This window comes from Takifugu flavidus, chromosome 10 (assembly GCF_003711565.1).
Source record: "Takifugu flavidus isolate HTHZ2018 chromosome 10, ASM371156v2, whole genome shotgun sequence".
Taxonomy (NCBI): Eukaryota; Metazoa; Chordata; class Actinopteri; order Tetraodontiformes; family Tetraodontidae; genus Takifugu; species Takifugu flavidus.
In genome coordinates this window covers 7,733,179-7,752,202 of record NC_079529.1, presented here as the reverse complement: position 1 = coordinate 7,752,202, position 19,024 = coordinate 7,733,179, and the positions used below count along the sequence as shown (strand labels likewise).

Sequence of the window (19,024 nt, the reverse complement as noted above, 5' to 3'; positions counted from 1 at the left end):
CATAAGTAAGTGCTCTGAGATGGAGAAAACTGGAGTCTCAATTTAATCTGCACAAAAGCTGCACTGTACAGATGAAGTGTTGGGAAGAGGGAAGGATGGGAAGGATGGGAAGAGGAGAGGGCAAGTGAGCTGAAAGTACAAAACAGAAGAGGAGGAGGGAGGCTCAGAAGATAGAGAGAGACAGATACAATAAAATCCAAGGGACAGACACTTAATTGTCATATTAAAGACTCTCTCCAGTGCTAGGCAGAGTGGAAGGTTAGCACCCATTCATCATCTGGCTAACCGCCACTTGAATGGAATCACAATTAAAATCTGCTCAGTATTGTCCCAGGGATGTTTTGCAAGCGTCCATTTTTCTCCCATTGATTCTCCAACCCCCATAAATCAGAAATGTTGCAGCGCATGTAATGGTTTATGGAGAAAGGATTATGGCGTTATGAAGCTAATGTAGCAGAACCGTCTGATTTAAACGCAGCCTGGTTGGCTCAGTGCTTGCTGGGATGGGGGGGAGGGGGGTCGGACGGAGTTATTACGCTATTACACAGCCAATCGCAAACACAACAGACTGTTTAGGGGCCGCCCGTTAGAGGACGATACGGGTAGATTTATAACATTTGTCGTCATAACGCCAATGTTTGGAAGCTGAATGCAGTTGGTGTTGACCAACGGTCATAGATTATTATCTTTATATCAAGTTATCTTATTTAATACAGTTCTTGTTTTGAACACAAAAGGAAATGGTTAGACCGAGCACCCGATTTATGGAAAGTGGATCGCAGAGGCTGCGAGTGTCAGAGAAGGATACTGAAGAGTGTCCTGCATTGATCTAAGGGTGTAAAGAAAAAAGTAAGATATAAACATTTTGAACTGATGTGCAGTTAAATCTAAGATCTTTTTTCCTTTGATAGCTTGATAAAGTTAGGCGATTTAAGTTTTTATGCGGCAGTGATACAGCGCACTTTCATCCTGTGAGTAGGTTATTGTAATCAAAAGTATATACATTTTTATTTTCTTTTATAGTACAAGCAGTCAATATATTTTATATATTAATAACATTGAATTTGGACCCAACCACAGTGATTTCAGAAGTTGGGAGAGGACAGCAGAATGTGTAAATTCAGTGGAAGGGACATTTGTCAGTGGGTTTGGACGTCGGAGGGACATTGCTGCCGTCAGAAGGCCGGAGGCCTGCAGCTCAGTGGTCCGAGCTTGGACCCTCATAGCTCAGTCCTAGAGACGGTGAGAGGGACCCGGTGCCCCTCAAATCATCATCACCTAAAACAGCCCTGACACACTGAAAAGGGAGATGGATCATGTGCTGTTGCTGGGCTGGAGAAGTTTGTTCCTTTATGGAGCCCTCAACACACACGCACACACACACACACACACACACACACACACACACACACACACACACACACATATTTTTTACCCTGAGGAGAATTACTTCTGTTGGGATGAGACTCTGTGCGTGTGTGTGTGTGTGTGTGCGTGTGTGTGTGTGTGTGAGAGAGTTATGTGCACGTGTGTCTGCCCTTGTGCTCGGGCAGCATAACTGAATAACTGAAGTGTGAGTTTATATGACAATAGAGATGATTTAAGGCCCTGATGCGCCACTGGTATCTCAATATGAAGATGAAAAGCAGTAATTCCTTATGACAGCCTGCGCTTCCTCTGTGGACGTGTAAAAATGATGAATGCAAAGAGCATACACATAAGTGCTGCAGCCTGCAGTTTGCCATACGTGGGTTTAACATAGCGTGGCGACACCGCAGACATGAATGACGGCTTTACTGCACGCTGATAAAATGCTCCACACGGGGACATATGGATTCATATTACAACCTCTACTCCATACTGAGAGAAACAGCATCAGGAAGCTTCTGCTGATGAGCATTGTTGTTGATTTGACCTTGTACCATTACGATCAGGTCTCATTTGCTAAAAAAAAATAGGGGCCTAGAGTTGAGCCTTGTGGGACTCCACAAGCTGCCTCTTCAGAACCGCTTTGTCTAAAAGTAAACATAAAGAGAAAGTTAGAAATCAGCAAAAATCAATTTTGTTTTTAGTGCTTAAATGAATCATCATCATATCAGCATAACGGATGTGCGATGAAAGCAGCGAGGCCTCTTTGCCCTATCAGTAGTCTTGTCTCTTCCTCTGAAACCACCTCCTTTTCTGCTCACTGATTTCTCTTTATTGGAAAAGGGAACACAGTTAAAGCTGATTCTGACTTTCAGCACATTTCTCTAATTACAAGAAGCCCAGAAGAAGATTGACTAAATGGCACTGATATCTCCCGGACTTCTGCTGCTCCCACCCGATACACAAATCTATGGAAAGCAGGCAAATGTCTGCCGTCCCCTTCACTTTTCACTGGGGGATAATGACGAGAAGGCCCAGGAGTCTGGGAACCCTCGTAGAACAGCAGATAAACAAATCACATGTTGTAATGCGCCGTTATCTCCGGTAAATGATGACATTGCTATGAATAATGCGACTTGAGCGACAGTAAATGGGAACTGGATAAGGAGGGACGGGATTTACAGTGTCTGCGGGGACAAACATGATAATAGTGAAATAAATGCAGTCGCGAGCATGGCGTTGTAATTCAATCTTTAGCTAAGATCTTTACGGCTGAGCCGGGGCCTCCGCAGACAGCCACGGAGCGCCGCCTCCCTCCGATAAATTGTGGCGACAGTCCGTGAAACGCTCCCATAACCGGTGACACTGGATGATTTCCCGCCTCTGACAGGCTGCGGTATTGAGAATGATAACACTTACTTTGTCTTCATCCTCCACCAGAGTATAATATCAATCCGTTTGATGATCCAGCAAACGGAGTCGAGCGCCTGTGTATCAATCTTCATACGCGGCTGCCTGGTATCTAACAGAGAGCCCAGAATGGGATCATTCAATCACTGCTGGGCTGTGCTGCACAGGCTATACTTAGACTTCCAGTGTTTCACCTACTGTCAGCATCTCTGTGGTATCTCGCTGCACTTCTTCTTCTTCCTCCTGCCTTTTTTCCTCCAACTGGCAGGGTGATAAAAAGCCATATTACAGATGATCTGAGGGCTCCCCTCACGGCCCAACGCTGAATAAAATGAACAAAACATTCATCTTTCTACTCTTTCAGGCTCCCGAGGGCCCGGCGCCGCTTTTATCTTCCTGTGAATCAGCACAGGTTAATTTTAAAATCTGTTCTTTATTTGATTCTAAAGAGTTTCTCTTCCCTTTATCATTACGTTCTAACCATGTTTTTCAGATTTTTATTGAGGTCAGGTCCATTTTCCCTGCATTGTTGTGCTTAGATGATGAGTAAATCATCAGCACAAGCTTCCTCTTTTATATTTTCTGCATGGGAAGTTTCTGTCAATAAAAAAGAAGGATCTCAAGAGCAAATGGAGCAGAGTGGAGCAACAAAAACACCTGTGGGATTCGACCAACACTGGCTCAGATGCTGCAGATTAGCTCCAGTCGCTGGTGCCTGCTGCAATAAACACTTTCCATTACCCCCTTAAACCAGAACATCTTTACATTAGCACCATTAGCTTTAGGCAGCGCGGCAGCTTCCTTTCTGGACGCTGCTTCTTTATTCGGTCATTTGAATGCCCGTAACAACACAACGAGCATCGCGTTACGCCGCGACCCTGCAGGGGGCCACGCGCTGCCGAGGCGACCACGAGGCTGCAGTCTCCCGGTCAAAGGCAGCTCGATCAATACCCACTCAGCAATCAACTTTTCCTTGTCAGTTTTGATATATCCGATGGTGGCTTTGGGTTGTTTTGCGATGTCTAATGTTCTGTGAAGATGGGCCTTTCATATTCTTTATCGTTCCCCTCTCTCGGGTTTTCTTTTTTTTTTTTTGCCCCATCGACAAAAAAAAACGTGTTCACACTTTTGTGAAATAGAAAGCTCAGAGGGAGAGAAGATGGGGTGGGGGTGGAGGGGCAATGAAATTTAACCCATTTAAAACTGTATCATTTTCAGACAACATAGCTCAGGGCACTGGGTGTTTATCGGCACGACTGGAGAAGCAGAGATCACCGGTAATTGTTTCCTCTAAATCTGCTGAGCTCTGAGGAACACCGAGCGCAGTTTTTCATCCGACGGAGAATGAAAGGGTAAAAGGACAATACCAAGAAAAGCAGAAATGCTTCGGTCCATCATGTTGGTTTTTATCACTTCATCTGCCCGGCCGGAGCAGCCACCGGCCTTCCACAAAACATAATTATCAACATTTCTTTTTTCGCAGCGTTTGGCCAAAGAACATTCTCGCTGAATTATGTGACCGAAAGGAAAATCGGAGGAAGATGCGTTTAATGCCTCTAGTAACAAAAGGAGAACTGAGGGGCATTGTATCGCTAACTTGACTTGACGTCTGGCTATTGAGTCAAAGCCCAACATTAGGCCTGATATCTAATTTAGCCATACAGTGATGGGTTCTCCACGCAGAGACACCAGAAAAGCAAAGTACTGCCACTCTCAGCCCGCAGCAATTTGTCTCCATCACTCCATTCATATAAACACTGAATGATTTAGCTAAAATTGCAGCCAGAATCTTATGGGGAATTTTTTTTTTCCCCTTTCCCCCTCACTTTATTTTCATTATACCCGTGAGTATGTTGGAGGTTTGGATTCCACAACCGCGTTTGGCTTTGAAAGTCTCAGATTTAGTGCTGCTGTATTGGCTCATTTTTCATATCCATTGTCGGCGTGTCAGGGTGTCATAGTTGTTCCGCGGAGCTGTTAGATCAGTCCAAATGTATAAATCATCCAGAATCTGACACACTCATTTAATTTGCGGGGGGGGGGTGTTGCTACTGCAGCAGTGGGGCTATTAATGAGAAATCCCCGCCCTGTTTGTCCTGCATCCAGCCTTTTGTGCCATCGATTTTTTTTTTTTTTTGCATTAACAAAAACATTGATATTCCGTATGATTTCCCTCAGTAGCCTGTTGACTGCCAAGCCTGCGCTTTGTCATTTATCATCATCTGTATTTGTCAATCCACCCGAGTCCCGCACGTCAAAACCTCTTACCAAAATCACTTTGCATATTAAGAAAAAGGGGGCGAACTCCGAGGGCGCTAGCTGAGCCGAACCTCCGGCGCTCTGCGGTTCCAACCCCAGAGTCTCTGTTATTGTTTTCCATCTGTGAAATGAAGTAACAGGTACTTAATGTACCAAAAACAATTTGTACAGCAGTTCTTTTCCCCCATTCAGGGCTGTGCATGGCTCGCTGAGGGCTCCCCTTATCTCAGCGAGGCTAATCCATTTTCACACTGCGCTCCGACGCTCTCATTTTACAGCTGAGGAGCTCTCCGGCTCCACGCTGGGCCTGAAATGGGACCCCAGTCACAGTGGCCCCTTGGAGTTTGCGTAGGTAAGTGTGCAGAACAAATGCTGAAAAGTCTTTAAAAAGTTGAAGGGACTAGTTTTGCTCTTCTCTGACACCCCCCCCCCCCCCCCCCCCCCCCGCTCCCACCTGAGCGGGGGAGGGGGGGGGTGCTTCAGCGCCGCCTCAAGAGTCTGTAAGCAGGCGGAGCAGGAAAAAAAAGAAGAACCATGTTTGACATAAAAAAAAAAGATGCTTCTATGATTTCTCTACATGGCCACAGATTTTGGCGGGGGAGGGGTGGTGGTGGGGTGGGGGCAGTATTAATACCACATGTGCGAGCTGCTGTGAGGGCCACGCAAATGGGGGTAAGTGGGGTTGATTGTGGTTTAACATGATTCCCAAAAAACTTGATGGACCAGTGTTGCACATCAAAAAAAGGACATGATTAGGCTGTAAAAAATAATGTGCTTTGCATTAATCACGTGGCGTTGCCCTGTCAGCAGCAGCTATGTTTAACATTAAAAACATGCTTGAAATCCAACTTCCCGCATCCAAGATTGACTCCACCGACTGTTGGCACGTCTGCAGCTGGATGATGATAATATGGGGGTCTTGCAGCATCTGCAAATCACTAATGGGGGCCCTTCTGGGGATCTGGGGGGGGGGGGGGGGGGGGGGGGTAACTTAAGTGGAGAGAGAAAGACGTCTGTTTGAGACGTTGAATCCTCCGGGTTTGAGGTGTGAGGATTAAATGATGTGCGATAAATGGGCGATTCAAAGAAATAAGTGTATGAGAGCTTGTTTGTGTCTGTTTGCCTCTGACAATATTCCCAGCATGCGTCTCAACAAAAAAAATGTTTTGATTTACTTCCGAGTCGTGTTCCTGCCCCTTTGCTATCCCATCATGCCAAGTCATTTAAGGCATCTGTGGCCTCTCTGCAGCCCCATCAACCCCCCGCCGCGGGCCACGATGGCGCATGCCCACTTGTCCGGGACAGCCGGGAGGGCAGCCGGGCCAGGACTCCCAGGACTCCCAAGCATCCAGAGCAGCTGGAAGTCCCATCTTCCCATCCTGCTTCTCAGCAAAGCAATCAAAACAGAGAGGATCTATCATAAATCAGTCCCAGGCTCTAACTGGGAGGGGAAAAAACAGAGGCTGGGTCAGGGGGAAAGATATTTGAAAGCCGAAAAACAAAGACTTTTCTTCAGAAAGCAGGTTAGACTAATGACCCGGAGGTCAAAAGGTTATCGGTGCAGGTCCCCATTCCAGCAAGGGAGGATAAATAAAAGGCTCTCAGTGTTAAACAATCCTGAATAAAAAGGTTAAAACCGGTGTGATGAATTTAGGAGCTCCTAATATGTGACGCACGCCGCGCCTCGCTCATTTACAAGCTAATGCGGTCGCCTCTGGGCCGCGCATTTGCAACCGTGCATAAGTGAACGCAACACTGCTGATGCGATTCACAGTTCAAACTTACTTAGCCTCATTGAGTTAGCGCCTACCCCTCTAACCTAAACAGCTGTAATGAAGAGCGTGAAAAATCCCCCTCACGACAGCGCGCACGCAAACACACACACACGCACACTCGCGCACACATACGCCACCCCAAAGCTACAGCAGTTCACTCATAAGGTCACAGGTAGTTCACTGAAAGGTTAGAGGGAAGAAACATCCTTTTTCTTGTGTTTTCGTTGGCTTTTTTGGTTGTTTAAAAAAACAAAACAAGAATAAAAGCAAAGAAATGGCGTAGAATCTGTTTAATTTTTTTCGCACGAGTGCACGGATGACATCATTTAACAAACGTGAAATTGGATTACGGTTGTTTAAAGAGTGTGTGTGTGTGGGGGGGGGCTCCTCTGGCTATTTTGGTGGGCTCAGTGCTTGTTTACATTGAGATGAGCTGGATTGTTTCTCTCCCGCTCGGTCGGGGGAGTCGTTTGAACCTCGCTCTCTCATCCATGTAACAAATGCGGAGCAACGCCAGGCTAGACTGCATCTCAATGCCAGAGGAAGAGATTCATAATCTCAGGTGAGATGACACGCGGATCACATTTCCAAACCCCCTTTTTTCGTTGTGCGAGGGGCCATCAGTCAGCGGGCAGAGCCGTTGTTTTCTTAACCCCGGCGTTGCATTAGGTTGACATCCTGCTTTGGCGGTGACATATTGATGTGGAGGAAATATAACAGGCGGGAAGTTTTAGGACACAATGTGTCGGGGGAGCGGGGGACGGTTAGGAGGGTTTCTTTATGGCGAACAGTCAAAGAAAGCGAGCATCTTTATGGGCATGCCCGCTGGGGAAGTTTAGTGCGCCAGAAATGGAAATATATCTGAAAATAAGCTGCTGAAGCTTCCCTTCATACGCAGCTAACAAAACAACAAATATGGATCCCCTATCAAACCCACCACCGGCGTGGAGAGCTCTCATGGTTCCAACTACAGGAGTCGGCGTTCACTTACTCTGTCACATTTCACCGCAAGGCTTCCCTCCCGATCCCTCATTTCGGGATTACCGGGAGTTTACAGAGTCCGTCACCTGCTCAGTGGGGGCAATAATTGCTATGAAACAGCGTTCTGGGCAGCTGAAAGGTGAGAGCTCTGATTGATCGGGAGCGAAACTCCTGGGATTCCTCTTTTACACTCAGTCAGGGCTCTCCTTAAGTCCTCGCCTAGTTTCCTCCTCCCACACTTGGGCTTTATTTTATTTTAGCCGTGCGGATTTGTTGGCCTGACAGTCTCGCTGACACTTCTGACAGAAAATGATTTCGCCCCCCCCACAAGGCCTTGATTGACTCCATTTGTGGAGTGTAACTCTATCAGAAAATGCCAGTCTCCTGCTCATTCAGTCATCGTCTGTCTGCGCGGAGGGCAGCCGGAGTCAGACGGAGGGAGGAGAGACGACGAGGAGGAGAAAAAAGGGCGCTTGTTATGATATCAGGCATGCTCATGTATTGTGATGTCACTCCTGCGCTGACAGGAGATCAGATGGAGCGGTCACGGTGCGCGGCGCTGCGCAGAACAAACAGGCGTAGAAATCTGGACGCCAGCGGGACGTCTGTGGCAAATGCAACGCTGCGTGACACGTGTCTGGGGGAGGACAGGGGGCATCTGGGGCGGAGGGGGCGAGGCGGTAGGATTCAACGCTGACGCTAAAGTCAAGAATATGACCTTCCGTTCCCGTCAGGTGATGCTGAATGAGGGAAAATAAAAGTAATAACTGTCCTCTGGATCACGCTCGTCTTATTTGGGGGGCGCCGGGGCAGCAGCTGGGACTGGGATCTGCCGCCCAGCTCCGCGTATTCTTTTCTATGGCTTATCAGCCAGGAAGCCGGAGGAGCTGTCCACTCTCATTCTCTCACTGGAGAGCACGTGTCAGGACCTATTTGCCACTGGTTACTTTGAGAGTGACATCAGTGATGACCTCCTGACCCCGGCTGACGGAGAGACGCTCCTCCAATAGGTTTCCATTACGAGAGAGGCGAGAGAGCACGGACACCAGACGGATGTGCGGAGGACGGGAAAATAGGAAAACTGGAAGAGGCACTTAGACCCGTGTTTGACCTCCTGGGTCTCAGTTTCTTCGCAGCAGTTCGACCCAGAAATGAAGCCCTTGTCATTTCTGCGGCCCCTCCACGAAGAGGCTATTCCAGGGGATGAAGCGGGGGTCATTAATCCTACGCGTCTGCATCCGTATCTTTTCTTTTTTTCTCGCCGTCTTTCCTTATCTCCATCTGTCTTCTTTTTCATGTCGTCTGTTTGTCTGTCTGACTGCCTCAAACCAAGTTCAAATTAAGGCTAAATTGCTGCAGAGGAGCTTTTGACATGTCTCTCACCAGGCTGAAATGCAGCGCTTCATATAGACCTGAGCCGGGCTACGCTGACACCGACACGTGCCCGTCCAGCAGCACTGCACGAGGACTCCAGCTGAATCCCAAATGGGTTTTCTTTTTCCAGAAATCATCCTCCAGTCTTGCTTATGGATTAGAAAGTTGTCAAGTGGAAAAAATAAAATAATCTACCTGTCTTCCCCCTCCTGCTCCTGATGAGGCTTTGAATCATATTAACACAATATAGTGTGCAATAAAATGTGTAATATTATATATATAAGCCCAGTCTGTGGGATTTGGCGACATCTAGGGGTGAGGACATGAATCACAAGAGGTGCGCACATGTAATTAGAAATGAATACTCCTATAGATCATTAGATGATAATTAATCATCTCATTGAACTAATCTACAGGAATCAGCACGCCAGGTTTATTAATCTGTGTTCATCATATTCAATCGTCACTCTTACTGAAGATTTAATCCCTTTTATCATCCTCTTTTGGACTGTGTGCACACACATTTATCAGATTCCGCTTCTATTTCCCTCGATGACACGCGCTTAGCTACTTGAATGACAGCATCTGCGCAGCTTCGTCTGAACTGAAGTGACAAATTACCTGACCCATAAACCACCGACAAGAGTGCTGATTTATGCAATATGACAGGGCAGCGCTGATGCCGATATTCCCGTCGTTGAGCCCATTATGCTTCCTGATGGCGTACGTCAACAGAACCCTCCACAGGTCCACGTGAAGAGGTGGCGCGCGTGCTAGCTAGTCAGTTTTCGGCTGCTCGCCTTTGCCTTGGTGATAAATTGCGTTTATGAAAGCTGCAATTATCTGATTACCTTGCTGCTCACTGGCAGGATTCACCGCTGCCCTGTAATTTCATTCAAATTACCCATGAACCTTAGTCCGGCGTGTCAACAGTAAGTGCCATTGTGACCCCACTGAGTGTAAGTAATGTCTTCTGCGGTCATCGCGGTAATAATGATGAGCTGACAGATACCTGAGGAACAAACGTGCAGAATAATGACACACTGATCAGTCAGGAGGTGCAGGTTTGTGGTGGGCTAATGCTGGGATTAGCATGTCGCAGCTACCATCTTCGCCACATCTCGATTATTTTACATTCCTCCTTCTACTCGGGGCCAAATGACCTCGCCACACCTCCCACTGTGTGAGTCCCCGTTTCCTCAGAGCGGCTTCACCCCGAGGATCAGCAAAAACAAAGTCAGCCCACCACCAGGCACGCGGCCTCCCATTGTCCGTCATCTCTCGCCCGGCATGGAGGAGGCACTTCTGATTCGGAGGCAAACACTGAGGAATTTCAGACGGCGCCACACTCTTGCGATGCACAGCGAAGGTGGAAAAGTTTTTTTTGTCATCACCAGGAGGTCCCTCAGAACGTCGAGCTGGAGCGAGCCTAAAGTTTCCTCACACGTTCATAATATCATTAGTCTGAACTTTTCAGTGTATCAGTTACATTAAGGCTCATTAACTTCTTTTTTCCCGCTTTATATTAGCTAATTATCTCAGGGGTGGCCACAAATTAATTACCATCTTCTACAGCCTCATGCAATTGCATTGTGTTTATTTAGTCTCTCCTATTAACTTTTAATCTTTTCCCACTCGTAAAAACAGGCAATTAGCATTTTTTGATAAACAAAAATGATGCTAGCTCAGGGATAATCAACGGCTCTGCGTGTCGTCCTGACAAAATTACCCCATCAGCTAATTTGACCCCCGAACCATCCTCAGTCCACGCAGGAGAACAGCTTGATGCAAAGGGGGTGACCTTCGCTTCCTTTTTTACTCTTTTCTTTCTTCTTAAGTTGCGGCTTGAATGCGGAGAACTTGCGGGGCAACGCAGCGATATGACGGCGGCACATTCAGCACAGAGACGGTGCGAGAGTCTTCAATTTTCCACAGTGTATTTCAATAAACCAACACAATGGCCGCTTCATTAGCCCATTGATTCATTAATGTGGCGATCGCTCTTCCTCATATCCGCGGAGCGCCAACGTGGATGATACAAAAGGCAACAGTAATGATAACTCCATCCTCGGTCGAATTCCTGTTAAGGCACCAGGCGGCCATCTGCTTTGATAAACAGGCCCATTTATACGGCGTCTCCCCACACAGGGTCATCCTTCTCTATATTCCCTGTATTGACCCGGGTTGTTCCTTTTATTACAAGCAGGTTTTTTTATTGAAGGATGATTACATTGAATGATGTCAAGCGAGGGGAGAAAAGATCGACCGGAATAATGACGCGCCGGTGAGGGGGGTGGGCGGAGGGGTCGATGCCTTTCTTTCTGCGCGGCCTCGCAAATTGAGTCGCATCCTCGCTCATCCATTATTTAAGACCAATCGGACACTCTTGGCAACTATGGATTTGATAATCATTCCCATGTCCATATTAAATATGTGACATAAATATCGCAGTAGGGGCCTGTCAATAAAGGAGTAGCCGCGTGAGACGGGCTCGTGAAAGTGAAAGTAATAAATGTATATGAGACAGTGAGGAAAGGGGAGGCCTGCAAAGAGGATTTTATGCTGCTTGTGAGAGCGCAGGAGCTGCTCGCTTCGTCCCGCTCGTTCCTCCAAAGCTGCACTTGCACTAGCAGATGGTAAGTGGACCAAATGGCACCTGCCAGACTAATAATATTCCCATCATCGTAAGATAAGCTTCGCGTTTAAGGCTAATCGACAAATACGAGCGCGCTAACACGCTACTTTTGTCTTTGACGCCTCTAAATTGCGTCCTCTAGCATCCGCTGGGACAGATGAATGCAAGTCAGCACTTTCCACTGATTCTTTATGAACGCAGCAGATTCACATCGCTCTCCTCCGCAGTATTTAAGGCGCACTTAAAAGTCTTAAATTTTCTCCAAAATGGACGGGGCGCCTTATAACACGGTGCGCCTCACGTGTGCGCTGAGTTCCAAAATCTGTAAATGCTTTTCGGCTTTTGCCAAAGCCATTTTGGATTCATTTTCTTCATTTCGGATACAGAAGATGATGTACGTGAGTACATTGCTAAATACACGCGAGCATGCATGTTTTAAGCTAGCGTACCAGTAGGTGTTACCATGCCTACGTCCTATAATCCGGTGTGCCTTATGTATGTGTTGAATACAGAAATAGCACCCGTAACTGAGACTGAGCCTTTTAAGACGGTGCCTTAAGGACACAAAAATACGGTATCTGACCTGAACCCACCGTTGCCGGCTAATCGGCCACATTGAAATCCCAAAAACTCAAATCAAAAACGTTAAAAACTCGTGAAATTGGATTACGGTTGTTTAAAGAGTGTGTGTGCCTCGGAGACTTGTACGACAAAGGGAAACGGCCCAACAATGCATCCGTCCAATCTTCCTGACGTACATCAGGTTGATTTGGAACCTTTAACCTAAAAGTAGCTCCGACCTGCCTGCGAGCGTTCAAACCGGTGTCTGTGTGGAGCAACCAAACAATCATCCACATGGAAATGTGTCTGCGTGGGTGCAGGAGCGGCGTGCGAGCGGGAGAGAAAAAAAGAGGGTGTCGGGTTGTAACTCACCACATAAATAAGGTGCAGAAAGGGCTGATAACAAGAACCAGCATCTGCCAAGCAGGCAGGCCGTATGTCTCCTTTCTCCACGGTGGACTCTTCGTCTCCTGTGATTTTCTCCAGCTGCCGGTCATGAATACCGGCCTATGCATCCCAGATTAAAGCGCAACATATGTTTCTCTGCAGGCGAGACTATCTATCATCCCCCGATAACCAGGGACAAACACTCTGACATATCCTCCCGCAGCAAAGATGAAGTGCGGACAAACAGCGTTTGCCCGCGAGCTGATGTGGACGGATATTCAGAGGGATTAAGGAAGAAAAACTTCCCTATAATTCATCAGGTTTGTTTTTTTTCCCTCATTCTGGAACAATCACATGTACGTGTTCATCTCTGGCTTTAGGTGAAGACACAAGAAGCGTCCTAACAGAACCACATGTTTGTTTTTATTGCCTTAAAGGTCTTGGGTTTGCCGCTCTTGTGCCTCCATTAGACCTCTTATGGATGACAGTGATTCAGTGGCGTTCTGCCAGGGTGGTCTTCCCTCTGTCAAAGGGCAAACTTCCTCATTTAAACGTCAAAATTGGATCCGATCACATGCTGAAAATGGATTTCTTCCACTTTAATTCACAAGACAAGCAGAAGAACTGCATCTATTTAAGTGCTAAACTAGCTTGACAAGTTACAGGTGTGTGTGTGTGTGTGTGTGTGTGTGTGTGTGTGTGTGTGTGTGTGTGTGTGTGTGTGTTCAGTCCTGTCAGGAGAGAGAGGGTTAATCTGTACATCATAACAATTTCTGTCATGAGTTTTAATCAGACGGAACAGACGGCTCGGCTGCCCCCGAGTCCTGTGCCGCTCGGCCTCGTATTGTCTTCCATGCCTCATCATTCCGTTCCCAGATTAACTGTTTGATTGAGGTAATTTGTCTCACGTCTCTCTCGGCGCTCGTCAGGTCTCATATTTATAGGAAGCGCCCGAGAATAACAAGATTTGTTTGGCTCTTCATGTGTAGGAGCACCGTGACGACGATGATGAGGATGAGGATGATGATAATGAGGATGATGATGCTACAGACGGCAATTGAACAATGTGCTCTCCTCAAAACTAAATAAAAAAAACGATCTTTTAGGAAAAACGTCCCTCCTCGGAGCTCCTCCATTAAACACGTAGCCGTTGTCGCTGTTGAGTTAATACGAAGGGGAGGAATTCGATAGATACGGCGGGTCATCCTCTCATCTCGTATGGCTCATAAAGTTTAAAGAAAATGGAAAGATTTGACCTCAGATCCTCTTTATCAGCCTAAAGAGAAGGAAGAATCTTCACTTCGGTCACAGATTCCAGGTTTTGAAGAAGGTTGAATAGTTGGACGCTGCTGTTAATGAACAAATGTCCCTTTACTGCAGCCTTCCAGCAGGGGGCGCCGGATGCTCATGAATCTTTATCACACTTATGTCAAACGTGTCTTTAACTGCTTTATAGGTCCAAGCTGTTCGCTGCTCTTTCATCCCTGTGAACTTTCCCTTTCTCTGTAAATTCTATTTTTCACGTTCTTGACCCAGACATCAAAGCAAAGCAAGGCATCTTGCCCTCCCACGGCTTTGATCACTCCTGCCCCCTGCTGGCTCTGCTCTGTTAACTCCAGCCTCTGATGGGCTGTAAGCCGTCATGAAAGCAGAAATAAAACCTTTATCAGTTTAAAAATGAGAAATCGGAGGCTTTAGCGCTGGAATAAAGCTAAATAAGTGTATCGACGGCTCTGCTTGCTGTGTTGATAAAAAGCAAACCCGGGAATACAACAAAGAAAATAGGTCCTCCGGGGAGGCGACCTGCAGAGAATAAAGGGTTCCCCGCTGGACGCTCCGGCTGCATCGGGCTCTCAAAGCGCCGGTTCTGGTCTCTACATCTATCTTGCGCGGCCTCGGCTGCTCCCTGTCGTATGAGCTGTTCGCTATGCTGGCTGTCAGCTGGCTGTGGAGCTAATATCAGGGCTGCCTCTCGGGCTGGCAGACCCAATCACACTCTGGAAGCCGGGCTGATTGGACTGACATACTCCATCAAACCGGGCATCAAACCGCCTCTGAACGTACGCCGGGGTCTGACTGCTTCGGACATTGCAGACGGGGCTGATGCAGCTTTTTCTTTCAAACGGTACGAACGAAGATCAAAGCGGGTTTCTTCCACACGTGACATTAGCAGAACTCCCACCTTTAAAATCTGTTTTCTGTTAAATGATTCCGGTCACCTGGATTAAAGCGCCGCCATGTTGGAGAGGGGGTGACGCAGTCCTGTCGGCGTTCCCTGGCACAACATCTGGGGGACGTGAAAGCGGTGGAGTGGAAACGGGCCGTGATCATCTTTCTGGCCCCGTTTCACACTCTGAGCCACGTGGCGTCCGTGGCTCTGAGACACACACCCTCAAAGAAACGATAAAACCTTCAACGGTACCGAGAACAGACCAGTGAGAGGGGGCAAATGGACTCCAGCATGTGATAAAGAAGGAACTGCTTCCCCCTAATGAACCTTGTTACCAGAGGAACGCATGGACGTACAGTGGAGCTAATGCTAGCCTCCATTGGCTCAAGCACAGTAAGACGATTATTTACAATATCACCTAAATTGGACCAAAGTAATTGCAAAAAAAAGTGTCGATTTAATCACTTACTTATATGCGTGAGGGTCATCAACGGTGCAGGTGGAGCACAAGGACGCCCATTATCTGGTACCTATAACAACCCCATTATGTCCCGCCTGGCACATGGTAATGAGATCTGCACCCTTGAGGAGAGCGATGTGAATGACAGCGTCATTGTTTCAGATATGGATGGAAATGCAAAAGTAAAGCCTTTACCCCGTCGGCCAGCGCCGAGCACGTTATGTGGCAATTAAAGGCCCGGAGGGGGGTATCCACCTCGGACATCGGCGAGAAAGGTCGGGGCCCCGTGAGCGGAGCAGCACCAGAGCTCCTCCGCTCTCAGACGGGCATCAGTGTCTTCTCCCGCAGCGGGAGGTGACGTGCGAACATCGACCGCCCGCCCCCTCATCACAACACTTACAGACACGTGTAATTAGTCCTTATCCCATATTCAACAATACGCGGTGACAGTCGTCAGGCGGGGGCTCAATACCCGGCGCCATTGTGTGAAGCAGAGGCAGATGGGAAGAAGATACAAGCCCCTCGCCGTTATTGCAACCATAGGAATAATTATTAGAATCAGAATCAACCACAAAACAAAGAGACGCAAAATGTGGCCTGTTAGCTTAAAAAGAGCGACTGAAGTTTGAGATTCTTCCCTCGTAAAAGATGGCTGAGAGACACAATTACGTTTCCCTTCCTCTGAGTGGCAGCGTTCAGCGACACTGACGGCGGGGTCGTATTAAGGCTACATTTATTCATTATCATTTTAATACAGCCGGGATGCGACACAAGCAGAGAGGGAGCGGCAAAACAAATTAGCACGCAGCCTAAGGTATGCTTTGCTTAAAAAAAAACACCTCAGTCGTGCACGCTCATGGCATATGGCTAGCTATCTGCAAAACAAGAGTTTGTTTGCGGATATAGGAAGGAATCGGCGGCGGGGACGAATAAAATCATGTGATAAAACTCAACGGAGAAGAAATACTGCCTGCGAAACATATGGCACTGTCAAAAATGATCACTGGAGATGCTAAACGCCAAACACCGGCGAGTACAATTTCCACACGTTCCGGCCTAAATGAATTAATTCACTTCATTATAGAGCGGAAAGGTAGGAGTTATAATCGCGGCAATTAGAGCGCGGCCATAAAGCGCCGATAATGTATACGTAATTTCTTTTAATTTAGCTGCCATCTGTTTGCTGCAAATGAGCGCACTGTAATATTTAGCTTTTCATTAGTTTGTTTTTCTCTCGGCGAGTTAAATTTGATCGTGGAGTTAAAGCCCGATCTTACTTTAACAGTATCGGGATGGGGAAGGAGGGGGGGGGGGGGGGGGGGGGGGGGGGGGGGGGGGTAGGGGATCACGGATCTCCTGCTCATCTGGTTCCTCCACTGAAACCTTCTCAATGGTTCTCCAGAAGCCTCTCCAGCATATGTCTCTTCATCTGCTTATCTTGGCAAACACTTGGCCGGATGGAGGAGGATTTGGGTGGAGGAGGCTAAAGGGGGCTTCGACAGCTCCTCGCTCCCCAACGGCCCCCGCCGCCGCCAACGCTCCCGCCGCCGCCGCCGCCGCCTGCCCGCTGGCTGGGCTCCCGCTCTCCCCAAACCTGCCATATGGGAGCCATAGCGCTTTTCTTTATCATCTCTTCCTCCTTTTATGCCTACTGGTTGTGTCGCTGCTTTTTGTTGTTGCGGAATAATCAAACGTTGATGGCATACTTCAAATGGACCATTAAGTATGTGAGAACGCTCCGCCGAGATGGAGCAGATAAGAGAGCCGGAGCCAGGCAGTCTGCCATGTTCAATAGCCGGCCTAGCGGTGGTGCTAATTTGATTATAATATAGTCATCTCCGAAGATTAGAGCTATTCAATTAAATATTCTAATTAACCTGAAGTATTAGGCAAATGTTGCTAATTACAAATATCCTCCAGAGAGCCGGCTGGATGAAAGGCTGCGCTCACGACAGATACTTCAGCCCAGTGTCTCGTAACAGGGCGTTCTATATCATAGACCCGGCGAATATTAAATTCCTGGCTAATTTGCCTCGGCCCCATTTGTTTAATGGCGTTTGCGTTTTGTTTGAAATTGTAATAAACATGTGTACGAAGCTCTTAACGCGGCAGAGAAAATGCACTCTTGGGGTAGCTTCGCATTTCTGTTTACACAGCTCCACACACACACACATGCACACACACGCGCACACACACACGCGCACAGCCTGGCCCATTAAACTCAAAGTGCTTCCAATGCAGCGGCGTTGTTTTCAGGCCCGCAAACATCACAGGATCAATTTCTTCCAAAGTGTGCCGTTCTAATAATTAGGAATGTCCTGACGTACGAGCAGCGGATCTCATAATGTTTGTGATTTTTGTTGTCCTCTTGGCTGTTGTGTTAAAGTGGAGGCGTGACAGAGAGAGAGAGAGAGAGAGAGAGAGAGAGAGCGGTAGAGAGGCCTCTGCAGACACTGGTGGAATCATTTGTCCCGGAAGCAGCAGCGCTTTTGTCTAAAATCAGCAAATCATCATATTTGACAAAGGTTTTGAGGGAAAAGCAGCGAGGAACATGCAGGAGCCTTCAGTGATACTTTATATTCATAGTTTTTCCACTCCGAGCTCCTGAATATGGCGTGTGCATAATGCCGGCCCTCGGCGAGGCATTATAGTCACTCCGAGCAACGTGTTTCAATAAGGCAATTTTCTCACTGCCTGAGAGCATCAGCGGGGCGCCGATCTCCACGGCGACAGAGTATGACATGTTATCCCAGCATACATCTGCAGGACAGAACTATACTTTATTAAAGGAAAATGGGATTTCTCAAATGTTTTGACAGGAAGGGGGCGTCCGTAGGTTTTAAGGAGGCGGCAGAGGACAGACCCCCCCCACCACCACACACACACACACACACACACACACACACCTTCTGTCTTTTCTTTTGATCAACACTGAGGAGAAGCGGAGCGGCTCAGGATCAAATACCTGCTGCTGTTGGACGCTGCGACGGCGGCTCTGAGGAACGGACGTGTGTCTCATCTCTGCTGCACAACTCACAGCATGACAGAGGATTGGGGGGGGGGGGCTTTGTGGTATCCAAGCAACCCTACACAAAACGAAGCACTGTGGGCTAATTACAGGGGAGCCACAATGCAGATGTGTGTCCATTTAGTGAGAACTGTCCAATTCTGAAATTTTATGAAAACGGCTTTATGGACGATGGTGGACAGATACCAGAGTGGGACATGCTAACGGTGACAGGCGGTAGAGAGGCAACGTTCTGCTAGCATCATACACGTTTATGCTACAAGGTTTTCGCTCTCCTGTACCCCTGGAGGCCACGTTAGCGCCACAGAGTCCAGCAGGCGGTTGCAGCAGTGCATCTGTGCTAATGCTGGAATTGTTGGATATTCTGGATCTGCCTGTGAAAAGATTAAAAACGGGGGAAAAAACTGGATTGGAATCCCAAACCTCCGCAGTTTGGATCCCCCTGAGCTCGCCGGTTGTGTGTCTGCGTTCAGGTTGGTGCAGATCCAACTGCACGAGTCGGGCTAAGCCGGGAGGGATGATATCAGCTTTTGTTTGAGCCCGTGCTACACGGGGAGACAGTGGTAAGTACTGTACACCTGTCTCATTAGCAGAACCATGCTGTTGACCCAGTGTA

General features: G+C 47.7%; 1 long non-coding RNA gene across 1 annotated transcript; it reads left to right on the top strand.

The window, feature by feature from the left end:
- The first annotated feature begins 1,486 nt into the window (after positions 1-1,486).
- LOC130533100 (uncharacterized) lies at positions 1,487-7,097 on the top strand. The gene is made up of 2 exons (XR_008952480.1): positions 1,487-5,389; positions 6,287-7,097. It is a non-coding gene; the product is annotated as an uncharacterized LOC130533100 (long non-coding RNA).
- Positions 7,098-19,024: the final 11,927 nt, after the last annotated feature.